Source organism: Hemitrygon akajei, chromosome 11, assembly GCF_048418815.1.
Source record: "Hemitrygon akajei chromosome 11, sHemAka1.3, whole genome shotgun sequence".
Taxonomy (NCBI): domain Eukaryota; kingdom Metazoa; phylum Chordata; class Chondrichthyes; order Myliobatiformes; family Dasyatidae; genus Hemitrygon; species Hemitrygon akajei.
This window is the reverse complement of record NC_133134.1, coordinates 126364407-126387592: the sequence shown is the minus strand read 5'-3', so window position 1 is coordinate 126387592 and position 23186 is coordinate 126364407. Positions and strand designations below refer to the sequence as shown.

General features: G+C 43.6%; 1 protein-coding gene across 3 annotated transcripts in view; it reads right to left on the bottom strand.

Annotated features, from left to right (window-relative positions):
* tshz2 (teashirt zinc finger homeobox 2) overlaps window positions 1–23186 on the bottom strand; it is a 538497-nt gene that overhangs the window by 154037 nt on the left and 361274 nt on the right. The window contains exon 4 of one of the 3 annotated variants that reach the window (XM_073061629.1): window positions 11264–11381. The exons of the other annotated variants lie outside the window; for them this stretch is intronic. The gene's annotated coding sequence lies outside the window, so the exon portion shown is untranslated. Of the gene's footprint in view, window positions 1–11263; window positions 11382–23186 lie in introns of those variants that run through there. 3 annotated transcript variants of the gene reach the window in all.

The window sequence follows — 23186 nt, the reverse complement described above, 5'->3', positions numbered from 1 at the left end:
CTGCTGTGTTCCACCAGCATTTTGTGTGTGTTATCTGCAGATTTTCTCTTGTTTGTGTCAGCTGTTCATCAGTGTTTTGCCAATAGTGCTCCAGCATCAAATGTTCAGCATGGGAATCCAATGGAGCAGCAATTTCCACCACTTACAATGGGAATCCACTCAGATGTCCACTGCCAGTGAGCATTTTGACACTAATTTCGATGGAGGAAAACAGCTACAAAGAATTGAGAATTTAGAGTTTTTAGTGTTCATTTGACATTGATTAAGTTTATTTGAATATTTTAAAGTGTTTTGTGGTTTTTATTTGCTTTGCTCATTTTAATAACTTTTAGTAGTATAAGTTTCAATGGCTACGGAATGAAAATTTTAAAGCAACTGCAGATGGTAAAAATCTGACAAAAACAGAAAATGCTGAAAATACTCAGCAGGTCAAGAAGCATCTGCAGGATGAGAAGCAAAGTTAATGTTCCAGTTGAATATCATTTTCAAACCACAGTTTTCTTTTCCCATAATAGTTTTGGAATGCTTCTGATTCTTGTGACGACATGCAATGTCTGTCAATTCCTTTTCAGCTATTTCCTGGCTGGAATAAGATTTAGATAAATGAAACACTCAGGTGGCTTAAAATGATTGCAGACTTCACTTGATAAATTTAATGTGAAGTTGTTTGTGATTTGACTTGCCAATTAACCAAGGTGCTAAATTGCTCTTGTAGGTCTGACTTAAATTACACAATGCCAAAGCATTAATAGACATACAACATCGTAATGAGGTGAGCACTGTCAATTCTTATCTATCCTCAGGAATCTGACATTTTTCTTTGAATTTCATTGACTGGCCAGCATTCAACTAAGAGGTCTTTAGGATAAATACTTGAAACTTCTCTGTGCTAGGAGAAGTGACTTGCTGTCTCATTGATTCTGAGTACTATCATTAATTCTGGTCTTAGTTGTAACCAAATATGACAGTACTCTAATTTCTCTATTTCAAACAATATTTCAGAGGTAACTGGCAGTGCCATGGCAAGCTACAATACTGCTAGGAAGTTTGTGAACTCTGCAGCTTGAGCATATATACATTAAGAAAGAGGATGTGCTGGAGCTTTTGGAAAGCATCAAGTTGGATAAGTCTCCGGGACTGGACGAGATGTACCCCAGGCTACTGTGGGAGACAAGGGAGGAGATTTCTGATCCTTTGGCAATGATGTTTGCATCCTCAATGAGGATGGGAGAGGTTCCGGAGGATTGTAGAGTTGCAGATGCTGTTCCCTTATTCAAGAAAGGGAGTAGAGATAGCTCAGGAAATTATAGACCTGTTAGTCTTACTTCATTGGTTGGTAAGTTGATGAAGATCCTGACAGGCAGAATTCATGAATATTTAGAGAGGCATAATATGATTAGGAATAGTCAGCATGGTTTTGTCAAAGGCAGGTCATGCCTTATAAGCCTGATTGAACTTTTTGAGGATGTGACTAAACACGTTGATGAAGGCAGAACAGTAAATGTAGTGTATATGGATTTAAGCAAAGCATTTGATAAGGTACCCCATGCAAAGCTTATGGAGAGCGTAAGGAGGCATGGGATCCAAGGGGACCAGAATTGGATTGCCCACAGAAGACAAAGAGTGGTTGTATTCTCCCCCTCCTTTGTGAGAATCGCAAGAGAGAGAGAGAGAGAGAGAGAGCCTTACGGTTTGGAATGTGGGCTGGTCGCTCAACAAGACAAAAGCCTTGGACATAGCCATTGTCTTGGGAGACACCTTTGTGGAGTAAGGAACTGGCCTACTTGCAGACCCTCAGGGCAAGGTGAGATGGGTGATGGGGGAAAGATTGCCTCGCCCCCCCGACCCTGATGGACATCGACAACCCTGCCAGTCCAGATAAAAGGTGGGCTGCCGAGGCGGGGCCTCAGACGCACCAGAAGACACGCTAGAAATCCTGCGACAGCGTTTTGATAGCGACAGCCGGTGGTGGGGTTCGTGTGCGTCTTTTCCTTGCCTGGGATTGGCGACCTCACCACGGAAGAACGGCTTAGCTACAGAGGAGGCCACAGATGAGAGTCCATTCCCCAACGAGACTTCCGACGAACCGAACTCCTACAGGTTGGAAAACCTGTCGGGTAACTGTTTCATTCAATCTCTCTCTTTCTAACAAAAGTGCACCAACGCGACACCACAACAGACGGCAGCTGGTGGAACTGCAGTGGCCGCAAGAGACTTTCAGATATACAGCGAACAATATATACATTACCCCTAGACAACGATAGAGCTTATTTCTGATTGAGTATTACTATACCTGTGCTTTAGATTGAGTTGTGATGATGTATATGATCTGAATGTTTTGTATTAACCATACGTTTGTGCCCCTTTATAAATAAAAACGTTTGAAAATAGTAGCACCAGGCTTCAGCGGACCTATCTATCTTTGCTGGTAAGTCACCCGGTTACTGGGGAACGTAACAGATACCCCATGCAAAGCTTATGGAGAGCGTAAGGAGGCATGGGATCCAAGGGGACCAGAATTGGATTGCCCACAGAAGACAAAGAGTGGTTGTATTCTGCATGGAGATCGGTGACCAATGGTGTGCCTCAGGGATCTGTTCTGGGAACCCTCCTCTTCGTGTTTTTTATAAATGACCTGGATGAGGAAGTGGAGGGATGGGTGATGACACAAAAGTTGATGCTGCCCAACCTGCTGAGTTCATCCAGCTTGTTTGTACGTGTTGATTTGACCACAGCATCTGCAGTGTACTACTTTGTGTTTACACTTTTAAGGTGCTTGGAAGTAGGTAGAGAGGAGATGTCGGGGGTAATTCTTTTACACAGAAAGTGTTGAGTGCATGGAATGGGCTGCCAGCGACAGTGGTGGAGGTGGATACCATAGGGTCTTTTAAGAGACTCCTGGATAGGTACATAGAGCTTAGGGAAATAGAGGGCTATGGGTAGCCCTAGGTAATTTCTAAAGTAACTACACTATTGTGGGATGAAGGGCCTGTATTGTGTTGTAGGTTTTCTATGTTTTTAACCAATCAATCATTTAGTTCTATATTGTAACTGGGATCATAAAGGACCTACAAACAGGATGATACCAGACTTTTGTTTCTATTTTGCATTGTTATTTGTGCATTGTGCACCTGAGATGCACATTGTTATAAAAGTAAATAGATAGATAGATAGATAGATAGATAGATAGATACTTTATTCATCCCCATGGGGAAATTCAACTTTTTTTTCCAATGTCCCATACACTTGTTGTAGCAAAACTAATTACATACAATACTTAACTCAGTAAAAAATATGATATGCATCTAAATCACTATCTCAAAAAGCATTAATAATAGCTTTTAAAAAGTTCTTAAGTCCTGGCGGTTGAATTGTAAAGCCTAATGGCATTGGGGAGTATTGACCTCTTCATCCTGTCTGAGGAGCATTGCATCGATAGTAACCTGTCGCTGAAACTGCTTCTCTGTCTCTGGATGGTGCTATGTAGAGGATGTTCAGAGTTTTCCATAATTGACCGTAGCCTACTCAGCGCCCTTTGCTCAGCTACCGATGTTAAACTCTCCAGTACTTTGCCCACGACAGAGCCCGCCTTCCTTACCAGCTTATTAAGACGTGAGGCGTCCCTCTTCTTAATGCTTCCTCCCCAACATGCCACCACAAAGAAGAGGGCGCTCTCCACAACTGACCTATAGAACATCTTCAGCATCTCACTACAGACATTGAATGACGCCAACCTTCTAAGGAAGTACAGTCGACTCTGTGCCTTCCTGCACAAGGCATCTGTGTTGGCAGCCCAGTCTAGCTTCTCGTCTAACTGTACTCCCAGATACTTGTAGGTCTTAAACTGCTCCACACATTCTCCATTAATGATCACTGGCTCCATATGAGGCCTAGATCTCCTAAAGTCCACCACCATCTCCTTGGTCTTGGTGATATTGAGACGCAGGTAGTTTGAGTTGCACCATATCACAAAGTCCTGTATCAGTTTCCTATACTCCTCCTCCTGTCCATTCCTGACACACCCCACTATGGCCGTGTCATCAGCGAACTTCTGCACATGGCAGGACTCCGAGTTATATTGGAAGTCTGATGTGTACAGGGTGAACAGGACCGGAGAGAGTACGGTTCCCTGTGGTGCTCCTGTGCTGCTGACCACCGTGTCAGACCTACAGTCTCCCAACCGCACATACTGAGGTCTATCTGTCAAGTAGTCCACTATCCAATCCACCATGTGAGAGTCTACTCCCATCTCCGTTAGTTTGTGCCTTAAGATCTTGGGCTGGATGGTGTTAAAGGCACTAGAGAAGTCAAGGAATGTAATCCTCACAGCACAACTGACCCCATCTAGGTGAGAGAGTGATTTGTGCAGCAAATACGTGATAGCATCCTCCACTCCCACCTTCTCCTTATACGCAAACTGAAGAGGATCCTGGGCGTGCCTGGTTTGTGGCCTCAGATTCTGTATTATCAGCCGCTCCATGGTCTTCATCACGTGCGATGTCAAGGCAATAGGTCTGAAGTCATTCAACTCCTTTGGTTGTGGTTTCTTCGGTACCGGGACAATACAGGATGTTTTCCACTGTCTGGGTACTCTTCTCTGCTCCAGGCTCATGTTGAAGATGCGCTGTAGTGGTTCTCCCAGCTCAGTCGCACAGGCCCTCAGTAATCGTGGGGAAACTCCATCCGGTCCCGCCGCCTTGCTGGTACAGATCTTCCTCAGTTGACCTTCCACCTGTGCAGCCGTAATCCTGGGCGTGGGCAAGGTCTCCTGTGAGTGGCTATTTTCCTGTGAGGGAAGTAAGCCTGGTGTGGATTTCTGCAGTGAGGATGAGATTGTGCTGTCGAACCTGTTGAAGAAGTTGTTCAGCTGGTTCGCTTTCTCCACATCTCCACTTATGTTTGCCCCCCGCTTTGCACCGCATCCGGTGATGATCTTCATCCCATCCCACACCTCCTTCATGCTTTTTTTCTGCAGCTTTTGTTCTAGCTTCCTCCTATACTGCTCCTTTGCCCCCCTTATCTGTACTCTGAGTTCCTTCTGAACTCTTTTAAGCTCCAACCGATCACCATCTTTAAAGGCCCTCTTCTTCTGGTTTAGGAGGCCTTTGATGTTACTAGTGATCCAGGGCTTATTATTGGGATAGCAGCGAACAGTTCTGACAGGGACAACGGCATCCACACAAAAGTTAATATAGTCCGTTGTGCATTCAGTGACCTCCTCAACGCCCTCACAGAGCCCCCCTTGCAGTACATCCCAGTTAGTAGTACCAAAGCAGTCTCTCAGGGCCTGTTCAGCTCCAGGAGTCCACTTCCTAAAAGAGCGTGTGGTAGTGGGATGCCTCATCACAATTGATTTATATCTGGGCTGTAACAAAACCAGGTGGCCACCTTTGTTATTTCTTTTGATTCTGGTGGTACTTTATTTGCCAAGGAAGAATGAATCATATGGTACACCAACTATTCATGGTTCAACATGAGAAAAGCAGAGTCAGATATTGTCCAGTGTCTGTGTTCCAATGTTAAATGTGTCATATGCGATATGTTCTAACAAAATGGTTCATCTAAACTATTGTCACAGCAAAGATAATTACAGCTATAATATCTTTAAAGTTTTTCAAAATATTAATTTAATTTGCTTACGTGGGTGTTCCAGTAATCCGCTGACTTTGATTAATAATTCAGAGTGCACAAGTTCAATTTCAATTTACTGATTTGAGGAATGAATAAAACAAAATCTGGAAAGATCACGTATATATCTGATTGTCACAGAAGCAGAACTGCACTGGTTTACAGAAGTGCTCCATTGCAGGAAAACTGCTGGCTTTACCAGCTCACACTAATCTGGACTCCTAATTGTCCAAAGTAACAGTCAGAGGAAGAGCACCCTTGTCCTCACGGTGTGAAAGGGAATAAACACTGGCCTTACCACCCTGGCTCTGATGCTATGAATGAATTTGAGAATTTGTAAATTGTAAATCTGTGACAAGACCATGCAGATTCAAGATCTGGCCTGAAAATACATTGTTTTTGTTTTGAACCAATGTATATAAATCGAAATGGCTGCATTCCTTTGTTTTAATAATAACTGAAATACTACTGAATTAAAGCAACCACAGTATGTTTATTAAAATGAGAGATTACATTTCTTCACAGAGACTGTAGGACAAATGATAGAAAACTGAAATAATCATAAAATCATAAGTTTTGCAAGATGGCACTGATGACCAATGGTGACATTTTTCAAACAGCTCAAAAAACTAATCGACAAACTAATAGATATAATTCATTGCATCAAGGCCTGACAGTGGAAGCTAAACTCATGCCCGGCTCCATTACGAAATCCTGATTGAAGCATCAAGCAAGATTAAAATAGTTGAGGCTGAGAGCAGAAAAAGAGCAGGCGTTCAGCATTTGTCTGAACTCTCTTTTATCCTGCTACTACCTTTGGGCAGGATATACAGGAGTCTTGGGGCCCATGCTGCCAGACTCAGGAGCAGTGGTTGCTCTACAGCCACTGGGGTCCTGGATGGGCTTCACTCACCTCAGCACTGAACTGGCTCTGTAGTTGTGGATCGACTTACTTACAGGGACTGAGCAGTTCATATTCCATGTGTTATTTGTTTACTTTTTTTTACTATTTGCAATATTTGTCTTCTTTTGCACATTATAGATGCAGCAATATTTCTCGCGTGTTTGTGTTGTTTTGTGAATTTTACTGTTTCTTTGTTTTGAGTGCCTGCAAGAAGTTGACTCTCAATGTTGCATATAGTAAACATACTTTGAAGATGAAACCATTTTGTCTACTTAGTCCATGCAATCTTCCAAAAGAACGATCTGTTCATTTTCATTCCCCCGATCTTCACCATAAAAAAAATCTTTTCCACAAGTATCTTTGCAATTCCCTTTGGAAAGGCCCATTTGGTTTTATTTCCACTTGTCACACAGATCATCCCCACTTTCTGTGTAAAAAAAAAACTTTATATAAATTATCTATGAAATTTTCCTTTCTTCTATTCCCTGGTCTTTGAGTCCACTGCTATTAGGAAGTACTTCTCTCTGTCTACTTGAAAGCTCCTCATTTTTAAAAATAATGAAGGGAAATTGAGTAGCAGATGCCTTCAGAGTGTATTAAATGTTTGAAACACACCTGCCATAGCACACATATGTAAAGAGACCAAAAATGAACACAATACTCCAGATAAACCATATTCACTAGTTCACCATCATCGACTCAACAAAATATAAACTTAAGTAACTCCAGTGGATTCATCAAACATGATTTTTCTTGCACAAATTTTATGATGACAGTGCTCAAATATTTTCTGTATTATTTTTAAATGTATTAACATTTCTTTCTTTGTTATAGATTCCAATATAAAAACAGAACTTCTGGAAACAATTCAAGTTCTGATAGAATGATAACCCTCTGTTGATACTGCTTGATCTGCTAAGTATTTCTAGCATTTTCTCCTTTTTTATATATAAAGCCTATTTCTTATGACCAGAATAGGTTTAAACTCAGAAATATTTCACATCTTTGGAAAATAATATCTGTTAAATTCTGTTAACTTTTTGGATTTAATGACATCCAGTAATTTACAAGATAATTGTTATTTGATTTGCTGTTTAGATGTCAAATATTTTATGAATTATTAGCATTCAGCAATCTTAAAATTATATAATTATGAAGCAGTTTTGAAGATGACAAACATATTAAAGGAGACAAGAAGAGCACAATGCACGGGGAGGGGAACCTCCTGGAAATGTTATAGTTCTAATCTTGCATTAAAGTGGGAGCCTACATCTCTGTATTAGCTAGAACTATGTGTGTGCAATGAAACAATAGTTACCATAGAGAAATATCACATACTATGAGCTAATTTGAAGTTGTGTAACTATTTTGGACAAATATGATGCAAGTTACCAAACATCAAGATCCCAACAACAATTCGATTACTGCAGTAGAATGAAATAACAAAACTAAACCAGATACCCACTATTCACTTCAATTACAGCTATTCTTCAAATTACTCCATTTAAAATTTCCCAACCTAATTATTGGGATAAAATACTGCTGACATAAATTGCAAGTAATGGCTTAATTTTCCACAAATAATCTCGCTGATTTTTCTCAAATCCCTAAGTACATCACAAATACAGAAAAAAAGATGTTTAATACAATTAATTGCAACTGTAGGTATTGTGTGAGCTGTAAGGAAGATCAGTAATTTCTTTATCAGTGTTGATGACAACTTCCAGACTAAATTTACCTGAAATACCTGCTTCAGTATGACAGAGCCTGGGGTGAGCAACATAGGACCTGTTACAGTGTGCTTTTTGATAAGCATCTTAAATTGAGCCTTGCAGCACCATATCATCTTAGTCTAGCATACAATTTTCTTAATTTATAATATTATCTTCAGGGCCTAAATTCATTTATTCTTGTGGAATTTCAATAGGAAAAGGTGTGGTTTAACCCAGATGCTGTTGTGACAGTAAATGTTGTTATCAGGATTAATGAACTTAATGAAGAGATGTGAATTTGTATTCCAACTTCTAAATTATTCATCAGCTTTTGCATTTAAAAAATATTGAATAAACACCACAGCTGCTGAACAAAACTGTAATTCTAGTGCTCAAAGAGTTAATAAATCAAATGGTCTGTGGTTTATGTATCATTTAAATTATCAGGATTGCAGGATACAACTAATAAATAAATGATGGGACTATTAATTAAAAGTAATGCATTTTTTGCTCTTTTTCTGGCAATTTAAGGATATCCCACACTTGCTATTTGGTCACAGGGGGAATCAAGGCAGAAGCTTCTAGGAATGTTTTGTGTTCATCCAACCAAGAATATGTTAATGTACACTGCCCCATTACTGCACATCAGCATCATGAATAAGCAGCAACGCAAGCAAGGACCATACACTTAGCATCCTCTGATAACATATTTAATGACAGATTGATGGTAGATTTGCAAATGCAAACTGGCATCATTGTCACTAACTTCAGTTTTATTCCTGCTACGCAAGCATATTTATGTGCATAATTTGATTCCTCTGCTGTGCCATTAGTAGGTTTTAATATTAACAATACACTAAAGGATAAAGCAAAAGTTGCAGGGATGTTTTGAATTCACTCGGCCAAACACAATGAGAAATGATGACAACAATTTTCGGACTGCAAAGTGGTTTAGAAGATGAAAGGGATTAGGAAGCAAATCGGAACTTATTAAGGAAGATAAGGTTATATCAAGTTGAGGAAAAATTGAATACAAGAAATAATGTCAGCCAAGTGACTGGTTAGTGTTGGCTTGGAATGATTCAATCTCATATCCCACTGTATTTGGAGAAAGATGGGTGAATACTATGATAAAGCTGATGACTTGTTTGTCACACAGCACTGCAATGATATAATCAAAAAGAAACCAACAATGAATACAAGCTTCAATTCTGTGATTCTATGAAAAGTAGAAGAGGGCAAGCAGGCAGAATAGAAGTGTGTTGGGACTACCAGTGGACTGGACTGAATTTGATGAAGTAAGTATTTGTTCCTTATTTATCTGGACTCCCAATATAAATAAAATCTGCAAAGATTTCACGGTTTGTGGGAAAACATTGCTAGTTCGCTTCCTTTGCAGGGTCAACACATATCTGAAAAAGAGCCATTTTATCTTGCATTGCCAAAAAAGAAAACTTCACAGGAATGTATACAAGCAATGGTAAAAGTCCAGTAGTTGAGAAAATAGGAATGTTTTACTGAGGTTGAGTTTAGACTTATGATTCCATCTTCCAGTAATTTTGTTTCTGTGTTCTTAATATTATACTCTATGTCCCATGTTTCTCTACCTCTGGCCACAGTACGTAAGCAGTTGTAGTACATGGAGAGCGTTTTGCCCTAGCAATCTTTAAAGATATTGACTGAGGATGCAATTCTCACATTTGCTCTGAAGACAAGAGGACAATAACACAGATACACCACTGTTTCTTAGAAAGACAGCAGGCACGTTAGGCATTCTACTAGTCCCAAGAGCTTGCAGACCATGAACAGTGATTTTCAGAAAGAGGTATCAGGTAAAATAATACCAAAAAATAAGGAGGTACAAGTAGAGACAAAGGACATAAAGTTGATGGAGAATAGTAAGCACCAAGACGGATTGTTATCCTAATTTCAGATGCAAACTGATGGAATAGTACAAGAAGTGATGTTGTTCCTCTATGGTTTTTGTGAGGACTTTGCACTGATTATCACTGCTGTACTGCAGCAGGGACTTGCTCAAAGGCAGAATACCATAATTGATCTTCGTAAGTTTTACAGAATAGCAAAAGTAACCATGGACGAAGACAGGCTGTTGGGACTTTGGAGATCTAATCAAAAAATAGGGTTGATTTCAAATGGATAAACTTGCAGTCTGTTTAGAAAAGGTGTTGTTGCAGTGCTTCCATGATTCTGAATATTTTGATATATCTAAGGTAAAACATGCTGAGCTGATATGTGTGGCATGCAGTGTTGTGATTCCAAATGGCAGCAAGTGTGGCTCGATTTGGTCTTACCGCAGTCAGACCACACACAGATTTTAGCAGCTTTCTGTGAGCAGGCACTCACAGTCAGATTTGATGCACTGAATTGATGCAGGGCAAGTGGGTCACTTCTCACTATATTATTCTCGGAGTTCTCAGCACCCTTCTTGCATTATTAGCTTCAAATTTACAACTCATGTTTTAAGTATTAGTTATTTACTTTTTTTGTATTTGCACATTATTTGTCTTCTTTTGCACAGCCTTTTTTGTGTAGTTTTTCACTGATACTATTGCATTTCTTTATTCTACTGTGAATGTCTGCAAGAAAATGAATCTCAGGTTAGTATCTGGTGACATACAATATACATACTTCGATAATAAATTCACTCTGAGCTTTCAACTTTGAAATTTTGTGTTGAACTCTCCACCTCATAGCCCAAAGCTCATCCCAATTTGCTCAATGGTTGATACTTATCACAGTTCTAATAGTTTCATCCTTCTCATTATCATGATCCTGAATGAGTGAAAAAGGATCCATCTCTTTGGGAATTAAATTTCTTTCCACACAAAGTTCCTTTCATGAACACCAATCATTGAATCATGGTGGAAAGGCCTCTTTTACAAAAAATGCTCCATTTTATTAATAACTTATTTATAAAGCACTTTTCATACAAATGATGTACTTCAAAGTGTTTAAAATAGGATAAAGTGCAAACATGTAAAAGGAAGTCCATCTTCATAAGTATCTTCTTATGTAGCCCCTTGGAGTTGATGAAAACTTGCTTCAAATCATTTTTACTGTCCATCATGTAATCTCTTGCGTGATAGAGCTTGAAATAAACTGTTTGCCTTGGGTATCTGTTGATAGGAAAACAAGTGGATGCTGGTATTGGCTTATTTCTCCTGTCGGCAGACCTTGAAGATTTTTGCAGCAAATTCTCCAAAGAACATTATTTTTAAATAATCTGGAGCTCAGAGCCATGTCAAACTAATTTGACTTTATTCTTACAATCCCAGTTACCTTGAAATAACAGTTATTTGTCAATCTTGTTTGGTCAGACATAACAGGTTTCCAATGGAGTATGTGAGTTAATGTAGTTTGAAGCTCTCGTCCCTCGACTTTGAGAGTTTTTGACTACTCTTAAATAGTCAAAAAATGCCTGGCATGAAAAAATAGTCAGGCCCAGACTCTCTTTCCCTTTGTATCTTTCTTATGATCACTCCAGTGAGCCCAAGTTTCACAAATCTTGTTAAATTTCACATTCCACAAGTGTTCTCAATGTATTTTCTATACCTACTGTTGGACTCTGTCTAGCCTTTGCTTGCCATCATGACAGTGAACAGGCAACTTGATGTGGAGTTAGAAACACAATCAGATTTACAAAACCTGTGGCAGGGGTTCCATGACATGACCTCTATATGGCGAAACATTACAGCATAAATGGCTGTGATGCTTCAATCCCTGATGAGCTCAATGTCTATTATGCATGTTTTGAAAGAGACAATTAGACAACACCTGTGCGATTCCCCACAACATCTGGCAACCCTGTGATCTCTGTCTCAGAAGTCAATGTCAGGACATCCTTCAGAAGTTAGACCATAAGACACAGGAACAGAATTAGGCCATTCAGCCCATTGAATCTGCTCTGCCATTTTATCATGGCTAATCCAGGATCCCATTCAACCCCATACACCTGCCCTCTCACCATATCCCTTGATGCCCCGACCAATAAGGAATCTATCAACTTCTGCTTTGAATATATCCACGGACTTGGCCTCCACTGGCAAAGCATTCCACAGATTCACCATTCTTTGGCTAAAAAAATTTCTTCTTACTTCTCTTCTGAAAGGTTGCCCCCTCAATTTTGAGGCTGTGCCCTCTAGTTCTGGATACACCCACCAGAGCAAACATTCTCTCCAAAACCACCTTAGCTAGTCATTTCAACATTCCGTATGTTTTGATGAGATCCCCATGCATTCTTCTAAATTCCAGTGAGTACAGGCACAAAGCTGCCAGACGCTCCTCATATGTTAACCCCTTCATTCCTGGAATCATCCTCATGAATCTCCTCTGGACTCTGTCCAATGACAGTATATTGTTTCTGAGGGAAAAGGCCTGAAACTATTGACAATACTCCAAGTGCATTCTGACCAGCATCTTATAAAGCTTCAGCATCATCTCCTTGTCTTTATATTCTGTTGCCCTTGAAATAAATGCTAACATTTCACTTACCTTCTTTACCACAGACTCAACCTGTGTATTAACCTTCTGAGGGTCTTGCAAGACGACTCCTGAATCACTTTGCTCCTCTGCTGTTTTAATTTTCTCCCCATTTTGATAACAGTTTGCACTATTGTTCCTTTTACCAAAATGCATTATCATACATTTCCCAACACTGTATTCCATCTGCCACTTGTTTGCCCAGTCTTCCATCTTGTTTAAGTCCTGCTGCAATCGTATAGTTTCTTCAGCATTACCTACCCCTCCACCCACCTTCATATCATTTGCAAACTTTGCCACAAAGCCATCAATTCCGTTACCTAAATCATTGACAAGCAATGTGAAAAGTAGCGGTTCCAATATTGATCTGTGAGGAACACCACTAGTCACTGGCATCCAACTAGAAAGGGACCCGTTTATTCCCATTTGCTGTTTCCTGCCTGTCAGCCATTCTTCTATCCATGCCAGTGTATTTTGATAGGATTTTATCTTGCTAAGCAGCCTCATGTGAGGCACCTTATCAAATGCCTTTTGAAAGTCTAAATAAATGATGTCCACTGCCTCTCCTTTGTCCACCCTGCTTGTTACTCCCTCAAAATCTAACAGATTCGTTAGGCAAAATTTCCTTTTACGGAAACCATGTTGACTTTGCCTTACTTTATCATTAGTCTCCATGTGCCCCATAAACTCATTCTTAATAATGGACTCTAACACTTTCCCAACCTCTGAGATTAGGCTAACTAGCCTATAATTTCAACACGAATGAATCTGCAGATGCTGGAAATAAATAAAAACACAAAATGCTGGCAGAACTCAGCAGGCCAGACAGCATCTATGGGAGGAGGTAGTGATGACGTTTCGGGCCGAAACCCTTCATCAGGTCTCCTTGACTCCTGATGAAGGGTTTCGGCCCTGTGGTAAACTATGTATACCTGTTTGGACATGCCCCTCTGCTGACTGCTCCTGTGGCTCCTCCCACAGGCCCCTGTATAAAGGCGATTGGAGGCACTGCTCGCTCCTCAGTCTCTGAGATGCTGTGCTCCGTTTTGCTGCTAATAAAAGCCTATCATTTGCCTCCCGTCTCCGAGAGTTATTGATGGTGCATCAATTTTATTAGCAGCAATTTTAAAATATGGAGAGCATTTTACGACCCGACAGATTGGATATTGACCCTCAATCTCCGGAAGCCAGCATCGCTTTTGAACTCTGGTTTGCATGTTTCCAATCGTACCTGGAGGAGATTCGAGTGACTGAGCCTGCCACGATGCACAAAATTCTCCTCTCCAGGGTCAGTCCGCGGGTCTACTCCCTGATCAGGGACCTGCCGACCTACTATGCGGCACTGGACACCCTCAAAAGACAATACCTGTGGCTGGTGAACACCGTCTACGCAAGACATCGCTTAGCGACATGGCGGCAGCGGGCTGGAGAGTCGAGCGCTGAGTTTGTCCGGGCCCTACAGACACTCGTGCGGGCCTGCAACTGCAGGGGACTGACGGCGGAACAGCATGCAGAGCTCCTGGTAAGAGACGCCTTCGTTACGGGGATCAGGTCAGTGTACAGGCGCCAGCGGCTGCTGGAACACGCCGATCTTACCTTACATTCGGCGATTGAACTGGCCGACACGCTGGAGGCCGCTCTGCACAACGCTGACGCTCTCCAGGCGCGCGATCTCCCGCCGGCCCCGTGGATGCTGCAGACCCCGCAACCCGCTGGCAAATCAACCTCGGCTGCTGCCAGTCGCGAGTCTGTGAAGTCCCCACAACCCACCGGTGTATCGACCATGGCTGATGCCAGTCGCAAGTCCCCATAGTGTTACTTCTGCGGACTCAAAAAGCACCCCTGAAAATGCTGCCCGGCCCGAGAAGCTACCTGCTCCAGCTGCAGAAAGAAGGGCCACGTCGCTAAGGCCTGTAAGTCCAAACCACGAGCGGGGACGAGCAGCGCCGCGTGCGAGGCATGGGGGTCGCCATCTTGGTCGCTGCCATCTTGCCTGCCCGCCGCGTGCGAGGCATGGGGGCAGCCATCTTTGTCGGCACCACATTACCCCGCCACCGACCCACGGGTGCTTACCGGGCACCAAGACGGCGATGCAACTCTGGCCTCCGTGACCTTCGACCAAAGTGCTCCACACCAGCTTGCAAGGTCAATGATGGACATCCTGGTGGAGGGGCACAGGACTAGCTGCCTGTTTGACACGGGCAGCACTGAGAGTTTTATTCACCCGGACACGGTGCAACGCTGCGGACTCGTGACACGGCCAGTAAGCCACAAGGTCACCATGGCTTCTGGATCGCATTCCACAGACATCCGGGGGGGGGGGGTGGGGGGTTGTGTAGCGACATTGGTGGTGCAGGGCACAGAAAATCGGGACTTTGCGTTACTGGTCATGCCTCAACTGTGTGCCTCTGTGCTATTGGGGCTCGACTTCCAGAGCCACCTGAAAAGTGTGACAATGGTGTATGACAGGCCCCTCCCAGCAATCACTGTCAGAAATCCTCAGTTTTGTGGGACTTCGTCATATACCCCACTACTGACCACACACACACACCGACCTGCACATCCCACCCAGCACTATGCCAACAGCCGCGCTACTGACACCACTTGCAGCCTCTCCACCATCAAGATCCATCCCCCACTGCTGTTCGCCAACCTGACCCCCGACTGTAAACCTGTGGCAACTAAAAGCAGGAGGTACAGCGCGGGGGACAGGGCCTTCATTAAGTCGGAGGTGCAGCGGCTGCTCAGGGAGGGGATCATTGAGCCAAGCACAAGTCCTTGGAGGGCCCAGGTGGTCGTTGTTCGGACCGGGCAGAAAAATAGGATGGTCGTGGACTATAGCCAGACCATCAATAGGTTCACGCAGCTTGACGCGTACCCCCTACCCCGCATCGCGGATATGGTCAACCAGATAGCTCAGTACAAGGTGTACTCGACCATAGATCTGAAATCCGCTTACCATCAGCTCCCCATCCGCCCGGAGGACCGCCCCTAAACCGCATTCGAGGCGGGCAGCAGGCTCTATCGCTTCCTGTGCGTCCCCTTTGGTGTCATGAATGGTGTCTCTGTCTTCCAGAGGGAAATGGACTGGATGGTGGACCAGTGCCAACTGAAGGACACGTTCCCATATCTGGATAACATCACCATCTGCGGTCACGACTGGCAGGATCATGACACCAACCTCCAACGATTTTTCCAAGCGGCCAAAGCTCTTAACCTCACCTATAACAGGGACAAGTGTGTGTTCGGAACCACCCGACTCGCTATCCTTGGGTATGTCGTGGAGAACGGGGTCATTGGCCCTGACCCCGACCGTATGCGCCCCCTGTTGGAACTCCCTCTTCCCACCACCCTCAGAGCCCTCAAACAGTGCCTGGGCTTTTTTTCCTATTACACCCAATGGGTCCCTCACTACACAGACAAGACCCGCCCCCGGTCAAGTCCACCGCATTTCCCCTCTCAGCCGAGGCCTGCGCGGCCTTCAGTCGCATTAAAGGGGACATTGCCAAAGCAACGATGCATGCAGTGGTCGAGACCATTCCCTTCCAAGTAGAGAGTGACGCCTCTGACTTCGTGCTGGCTGCTACCCTCAATCAGGCAGGAAGGCCGGTAGCATTCTTCTCTCGTACCCTTCAGGGCCCTGAAATTCGGCACTCCGCGGTGGAGAAAGAAGCCCAGGCCATAGTGGAAGCTATTAGGCACTGGAGGCACTATCTCGCCGGCAAAAGGTTCACCTTGCTGACCGACCAGCGCTCAGTTGCGTTCATGTTCAACAACCAAAAGCAGGGCAAAATCAAAAATGACAAAATTTTGAGGTGGAGAATAGAATTCTCCACCTACAACTATGACATCCTGTACCGGCCTGGAAGGCTCAATGAGCCCCCTGATGCCCTATGACGGGGAGCGTGTGCCAGTGCGCAGCTCGACCAGCTATACGCCCTCCATGCAGATCTTTGCCACCCGGGGGTCACCCGATTTTACCATTTCGTGAAAGCCCGGAACCTGCCTTACTCCCTTGAGGACATCAGGACGATGAAAAGGGACTGTCAAGTCTGCGCTGAATGCAAACTGCACTTCTACTGTCCTGAAAAGGCACGACTTATTAAGGCCACCCACCCCTTTGAGCGACTGAGTGTCTACTTTAAGGGCCCCCTTCCCTCCACCGACCGTAATGTTTACTTTCTCAACATAATCGACGAGTACTCGTGGTTCCCCTTTGCCATCCCCTGCCCCGATACCACTGCCACGTCTGTCATAAAAGCCCTGCACCAGCTCTTCACTCTGTTTGGATACCCCTGCTATATCCACAGTGATAGAGGGTCCTCATTTATGAGTGACGAGCTGTGCCAGTACCTGCTGGCTAGGGGTATTGCTACTAGTAGGACCATGAGCTATAATCCCCGGGGAAATGGACAGGTGGAGAGGGAGAATGCCACTGTGTGGAAGGCCACACTCTTAGCCCTTAGGTCAAAGGGATTACCGGTCTCTCGCTGGCAGGAGGTCCTCCCCGAGGTGCTCCACTCCATCCGCTCCCTGTTATGCACGTCCACCAATGCCACCACTCATGAGTGACTCTTTTCTTTTCCCAGGAAGTCTGCCACTGGGACCACCCTACCAGCTTGGCTGATATCCCCAGGGCCAGTGCTGCTCCGGAAACATGCGAGGAGCAATAAATACTCCCTGATGGTTGAGAGGGTTCACCTACTTCATGCGAACCCCCAGTATGCCTACGTGGTCTTACCTGATGGGCGGGAGGACTCGGTCTCCGTCCGCGACCTGGCGCCCGCAGGAGCACCAGACCCCTGCCCCGAACACTCCACGGTGACTATGAACATCGTACCCATGAGACACCGCGCACACCAAGCCCTACACAGACTCCTCACGACACTCCCATACCGGGCGCCTCGCACACGCATGAGAGATTACTGACGCCTAATGGGCTGGCACCTCAAGTCAGGCCGGAGCCAGCACAACCACTGTCACCGGTGCTACGTAGATCGCAGCGACAGACTCAACCACCTGATAGACTTAACCAGTAAATATACTTGTAAGAAACTTCGCCCCATGGAGACTCTCTTTTAAAACAAAGTGGGGGTGAATGTGGTGAACTACATATACCTGTCTGGACACGCCCCTCTGCTGACTGCTTCTGTGGCTCCTCCCACAGACTCCTGTATGAAGGCGATTGGAGGCACTGCTCCCCACTCAGTCTCCGAGATGCTGTGCTCCATTTTGCTGCTAATAAAAGCCTATCGTTCTCCTCCCATCTTCGAGAGTTATTGATGGTGCATCAGGCCTGAAACGTTGTCACTACCTCCTCCCATAGATGCTGTCTGGCCTGCTGAGTTCTGCCAGCATTTTGTGTTTTTAGCCTATAATTTCCTCTCTTTTGTCTTCCTCCCTTCTTAAAGAGTGGACTAACATTTGCAATTTTCCAGTCCTCTGGGACCATGCCAGAATCAAGTGATTCTTAGAAACATAGAAAATAGGTGCAGGGGTAGGCCATTTGGCCCTTTGAGCCTGCACCGCCATTCAGTATGATCATGGCTGATCATCCAACTCAGAACCCTGTACCTGCTTTCTCTCCATACCCCCTGATCCCTTTAGCCACAAGGGCCATATCTAACTTCCTCTTAAATATAGCCAATGAACCGGCCTCAACTGTTTCCTGTGGCAGAGAATTCCACAGATTCACTACTCTCTGTGTGAAGAGGTTTTTCCTCATCTCGGTCCTAAAAGGCTTCCCCTTTATCCTTAAACTGTGACCCCTCGTTCTGGACTCCCCCAACATCGGAAACAATCTTCCTGCATCTAGCCTGTCCAATCCCTTTAGAATTTTATACGTTTCAATAAGATCCCCCCTCAATCCTTTAAATTCCAGTGAGTATAAGCCTAGTTGATCCAGTCTTTCTTCATATGAAAGTCCTGCCATCCCAGGAATCAATCTGGTGAACCTTCTCTGTACTCCCTCTATGGCAAGAATGTCTTGAAAGATAATCACCAATGCATCTGCTATTTCTTTAGCAATCTCTTTTAGGGCTCTGGAATGTAGTTCCTCTGGTCCAGGTGACTTATCCACCTTAAGAACTTACAGTATGCCTAGTCCTTTTCCTTTGTAATAGTAATTGCATTCACTCCTGTTCCCTGATACTCATGGACATCTGGCATACAGCTTTAGGTCCCAAACCACCAAGATCAGGAGCAGTTATTACCCTACAATCATTAGGCTCCTGAACTGACATGATTAACTCCACTCACCTCAACACTGACCTGATTCTAAGACCAACACACTTACTTTCAAGGACTCATGGCATCTCATGCTCCCAGTATTAATGTACAGCACATTCCGACCCTCAAACCCTGCCTCCCATATAATCCCCCCACCTTAAATTCCTCCATTATTTTATATTTTATATTATATTTGTATTATATTTTATACACTGTCTTGTTTTGAACATAGGTTCTTTGTCAGTCTCTATGTACAATTTTTATAAATGATATTGTATTTATTTTCCTGTAAATGCTTCCAAGAAAATGAGTCACAAAGTAGTATATGCTAACATATATATATACATTGATAAGAAATTTATTCTGAACTTTGGTTGCATCACACTCTAGTCTGGAAGCTCCAATGCACAGGATTGAAAGAGGCTGCAGAGGGATATAAACAGCCTCTTCATGGGCACAAGCCTCCTCTCTGTCAAGGATATCTTCAAAAGGTGGAAACCATCATTAAAGACCCTCACCACCCGGCCCATGTCCTATTCTCATTACTACCATCAGGGAGGAGGCAGAGGAGCCTGAAGACACATATGCAACATGTTCGGAACAGCTCGGCCATCAGATTTCTGATTAGTCCATAAACCCATAAACACTACCTTGCAATTCATCTTTTGTACTTTTTATTTACTTTGTTTTTTTATTGTAAGCTATAGTAATTTTTTTATGTCTTGCACTGTACAGTTGTGACAAACCAAATTTTATGACAAAATCAGAAACATGCATGTGGACATTCTAAATAATGCTAAATGATCATGTATTTCTCCAAGTTCATGGATGTTGGCTGGCTGATAAACCTCCGCTGCTCTTTCTGCCCGGTGACGATAGTTTAAGTCATGTCCTTTCTGTTGCAATGTGTGCAGCTGCCTCTTATCCCTGTGGCATGGTGGAGTTTCCAAACCAAGAATTCCCTGTCTTTGTGTTTAACTAGCTTCTGGATCTCTGATTAAGGTCAATCATTGGTTGTGACCAAGAAAAGAACAAAACAGCTCACAAAATGCTGGAGGAACATGAAGGATCTCAGCCCGAAACATCAACTGTTTACTCTTTTCCATTGAAAAGAGCTGCCTTGCCTGCTGAGTTCCTCCAACATCTTGTGACTGTTGCATTGGATTTCCAGCATCTGCAGATTTTCTTGTGTTAAGGAAAGGATAAACTTGAAAGCTGCCTGGTTGACTTAAGGTCCAAATCAATGATTAGTTTGGAAAGGGACCTAACTAACCTGACAAGTACATGACTCTATTCCAGCTGTATCTTGCTGAGTCTGAGTACTTTTTAAGTACACAATTGCTAGAAGGAATTTACTATGTTTAAGGTCAATCGGTATTGCTGACATGCCAGCACATATTAGTAAAACTTTGATAATCTTCCACCTAATTATTCAGAAATCCTGATGCTTTCACACCTGACCTACTGGCTATGTTGGCTCTTTAAACACACCGGGAGCCTGCTTGCAGTACTCTCACTGCACTCACTTGGTCTTCCCGGCACTCCCTTTAGACCAGGGATTCCCAAACTTTTTTATGCAATGGACCAATACCATTAAGCTAAGGGGTTTCTGGACCCCAGGTTGGAAACCCCTGCTTTAACCTTACTAGTGCCCCATTTCCAACAATCATCTTGCCCATTTCCAAGACCTCTTTGAAACTACAGGAACCCCAATTCCCCTATTCCCTCGAAACTCACTGGGGTCCTGATTTCCGTATGTTCTTTATATATAGTGGCATGTAAAAGTTTGGGCACCCCTGGTCAAAATTTCTGTTACTGTGAATAGTTAAGTGAGTAGTAGATGAACTGATCTCCACAAGTCATAAAGTTAAAGATAAAACATTCTTTTCAACATTTTAAGCAAGATTAGTGTATTATTTTTGTTTTGTACAATTTTAGAGTGAGAAACAGGAAAGGAGCACCATGCAAAAGTTTGGGCACCCCAAGAGATTTGAGCTCTCAGATAACTTTTACCAAGGTCTCAGACCTTAATTAGTTTGTTAGGGCTATGTCTTGTTCACAGTCATCATTAGGAAAGGCCAGCTGATGCAAATTTCAAAGCTTTATAAATACCCTGACTCCTCAAACCTTGTCCCAACTATCAGCAGCCATGGGCCCTCTAAGCAGCTGCCTAGCACTCTGAAATTTAAAATAAATGATGCCCACAAAGCAGGAGAAGGCTATAAGAAGATAGCAAAGCATTTTCAGGTAGCCGTTTCCTCAGTTCATGATGTAATTAAGAAATGGCAGTTAACAGGAACGGTGGAGGTCAAGTTGAGGTCTGGAAGACCAAGAAAACTTTCTGAGAGAACTGCTCATAGGATTGCTAAAAAGGCAAATCAAAACCTCCGTTTGACTGCAAAAGACCTTCAGGAAAATGTAGCAGACTCTGGAGTGGTGGTGTACTGTTCTACTGTGCAGCGACATCTGCACAAATATGAACTTCATGGAAGAGTCATCAGAAGAAAACCTTTCCTGTGTCCTCACCACAAAATTCAGCATCAGAACTTTGCAAAGGAACATCTAAACAAGCCTGATTCATTTTGGAAACAAGTTCTGTGGACTGATGAAGTTAAAATAGAACTTTTTGGCAGCAATAAGCAAAGGTATGTTTGTAGAGAAAAGGATGCAGAATTTCATGAAAAGAACACCTCTCCAACTGTTAAGTAAGGGGGTGGATTGATCATGCTTTGGGCTTGTGCAGTGGCCAGTGGCACTGGGAACATTTCACTGGTAGAGGGAAGAATGAATTCAATTGAATACCAGCAAATTCTGGAAGCAAACATCACACCATCTGTAAAAAAGCTGAAGGTGAAAAGAGGATGGCTTCTACAACAGGATAATGATCCTAAGTGCACCTCAAAATCCACAATGGACTACCTCAAGAGGCGCAAGCTGAAGGTTTCATTATGGCCCTCACAGTCCCCCAACCTAAACATCATCGAAAATCTGTGGATAGACCTCAAAAGAGCAGTGCATGCAAGACAGCCCAAGAATCTCTCAGAACTAGAAGCTTTATGCAAGGAAGAATGGGCGAAAATCCCCCAAACAAGAATTGAAAGACTCTTAGCTGACTACAGAAAGCGTTTACAAGCTGTGATACTTGCCAAAGGGGGTGTTACTAAGTACTGGCCGTGCAGGGTGCCCAAAATTTTGTTTCGGGCCCTTTTCCTTTTTTGCTACTTTGAAACTATAAAAGATGGGAATAAAAAAGTAATCTTGCTTAAAATATTAAAGGAATGTGTCATCTTTAACTTTATGCCTTTTGGAAATCAGGTCATCTTTTACTCAGTTACTCACAGTACAGAACAGAAATTTTGACCAGGGGTGCCCAAACTTTTGCATGCCACTGTGTATGAGTTAAATAAGTAGTGCAAAAAGAGAAACAAAAGGCAGTGAGTTAGTGTTCATGGGTTCAGTGTCCATTTTGAAATCGCATGGCAGAGGGGAAGAAGCTGTTCCTGAATCACTGAGTGTGTGCCTACAGGCCTCTGCACCTCCTTTCTAAGGGCAGCAATGAGAAGAGGGCATGTCTTAATGGGAAAAAGACTAAGGAGCTGGTGGTGGACCTGCCTGAGGAGGGCTAAGGCACCAGTGACCCCTGTTTCCATCCAAGGGGTCAGTGTGGACATGGTGGAGGATTACAAATACCTGGGGATACGAATGGACAATAAACTGGACTGGTCAGAGAACACTGAGGCTGTCTACAAGAAGGGTCAGAGCCGTCTCTACTTCCTGAGGAGAGTGAGGTCCTTTAACATCTGCTGGACAATGCTGAGGATGTTCTACGATGTTCCATGATACAGGTATCTGTGGTGGCCAGTGCTATCATGTTTGCTGTCCTGTGCTGGGGCAGCAGGCTGAGGGTAGCAGACACCAACAGAATCAACAATCTCATTCATAAGGCCAGTGATGTTGTGGGGGTGGAACTGGACTCTCTGACGGTGGTGTCTGAAAGGAGGATGCTGTCCAAGTTGCATGCCATCTTGGACAATGTCTCCCATCCACTCCATAATGTACTGGTTAGGCACAGGAGTACATTCAGCCAGAGACTCATTCCACCGAGATGCAACACTGAGCGTCATAGGAAGTCATTCCTGCCTGTGGCCATCAAACTTTACAATTCCTCCCTCGGAGTGTCAGACACCCTGAGCCAATAGGCTGGTCCTGGACTT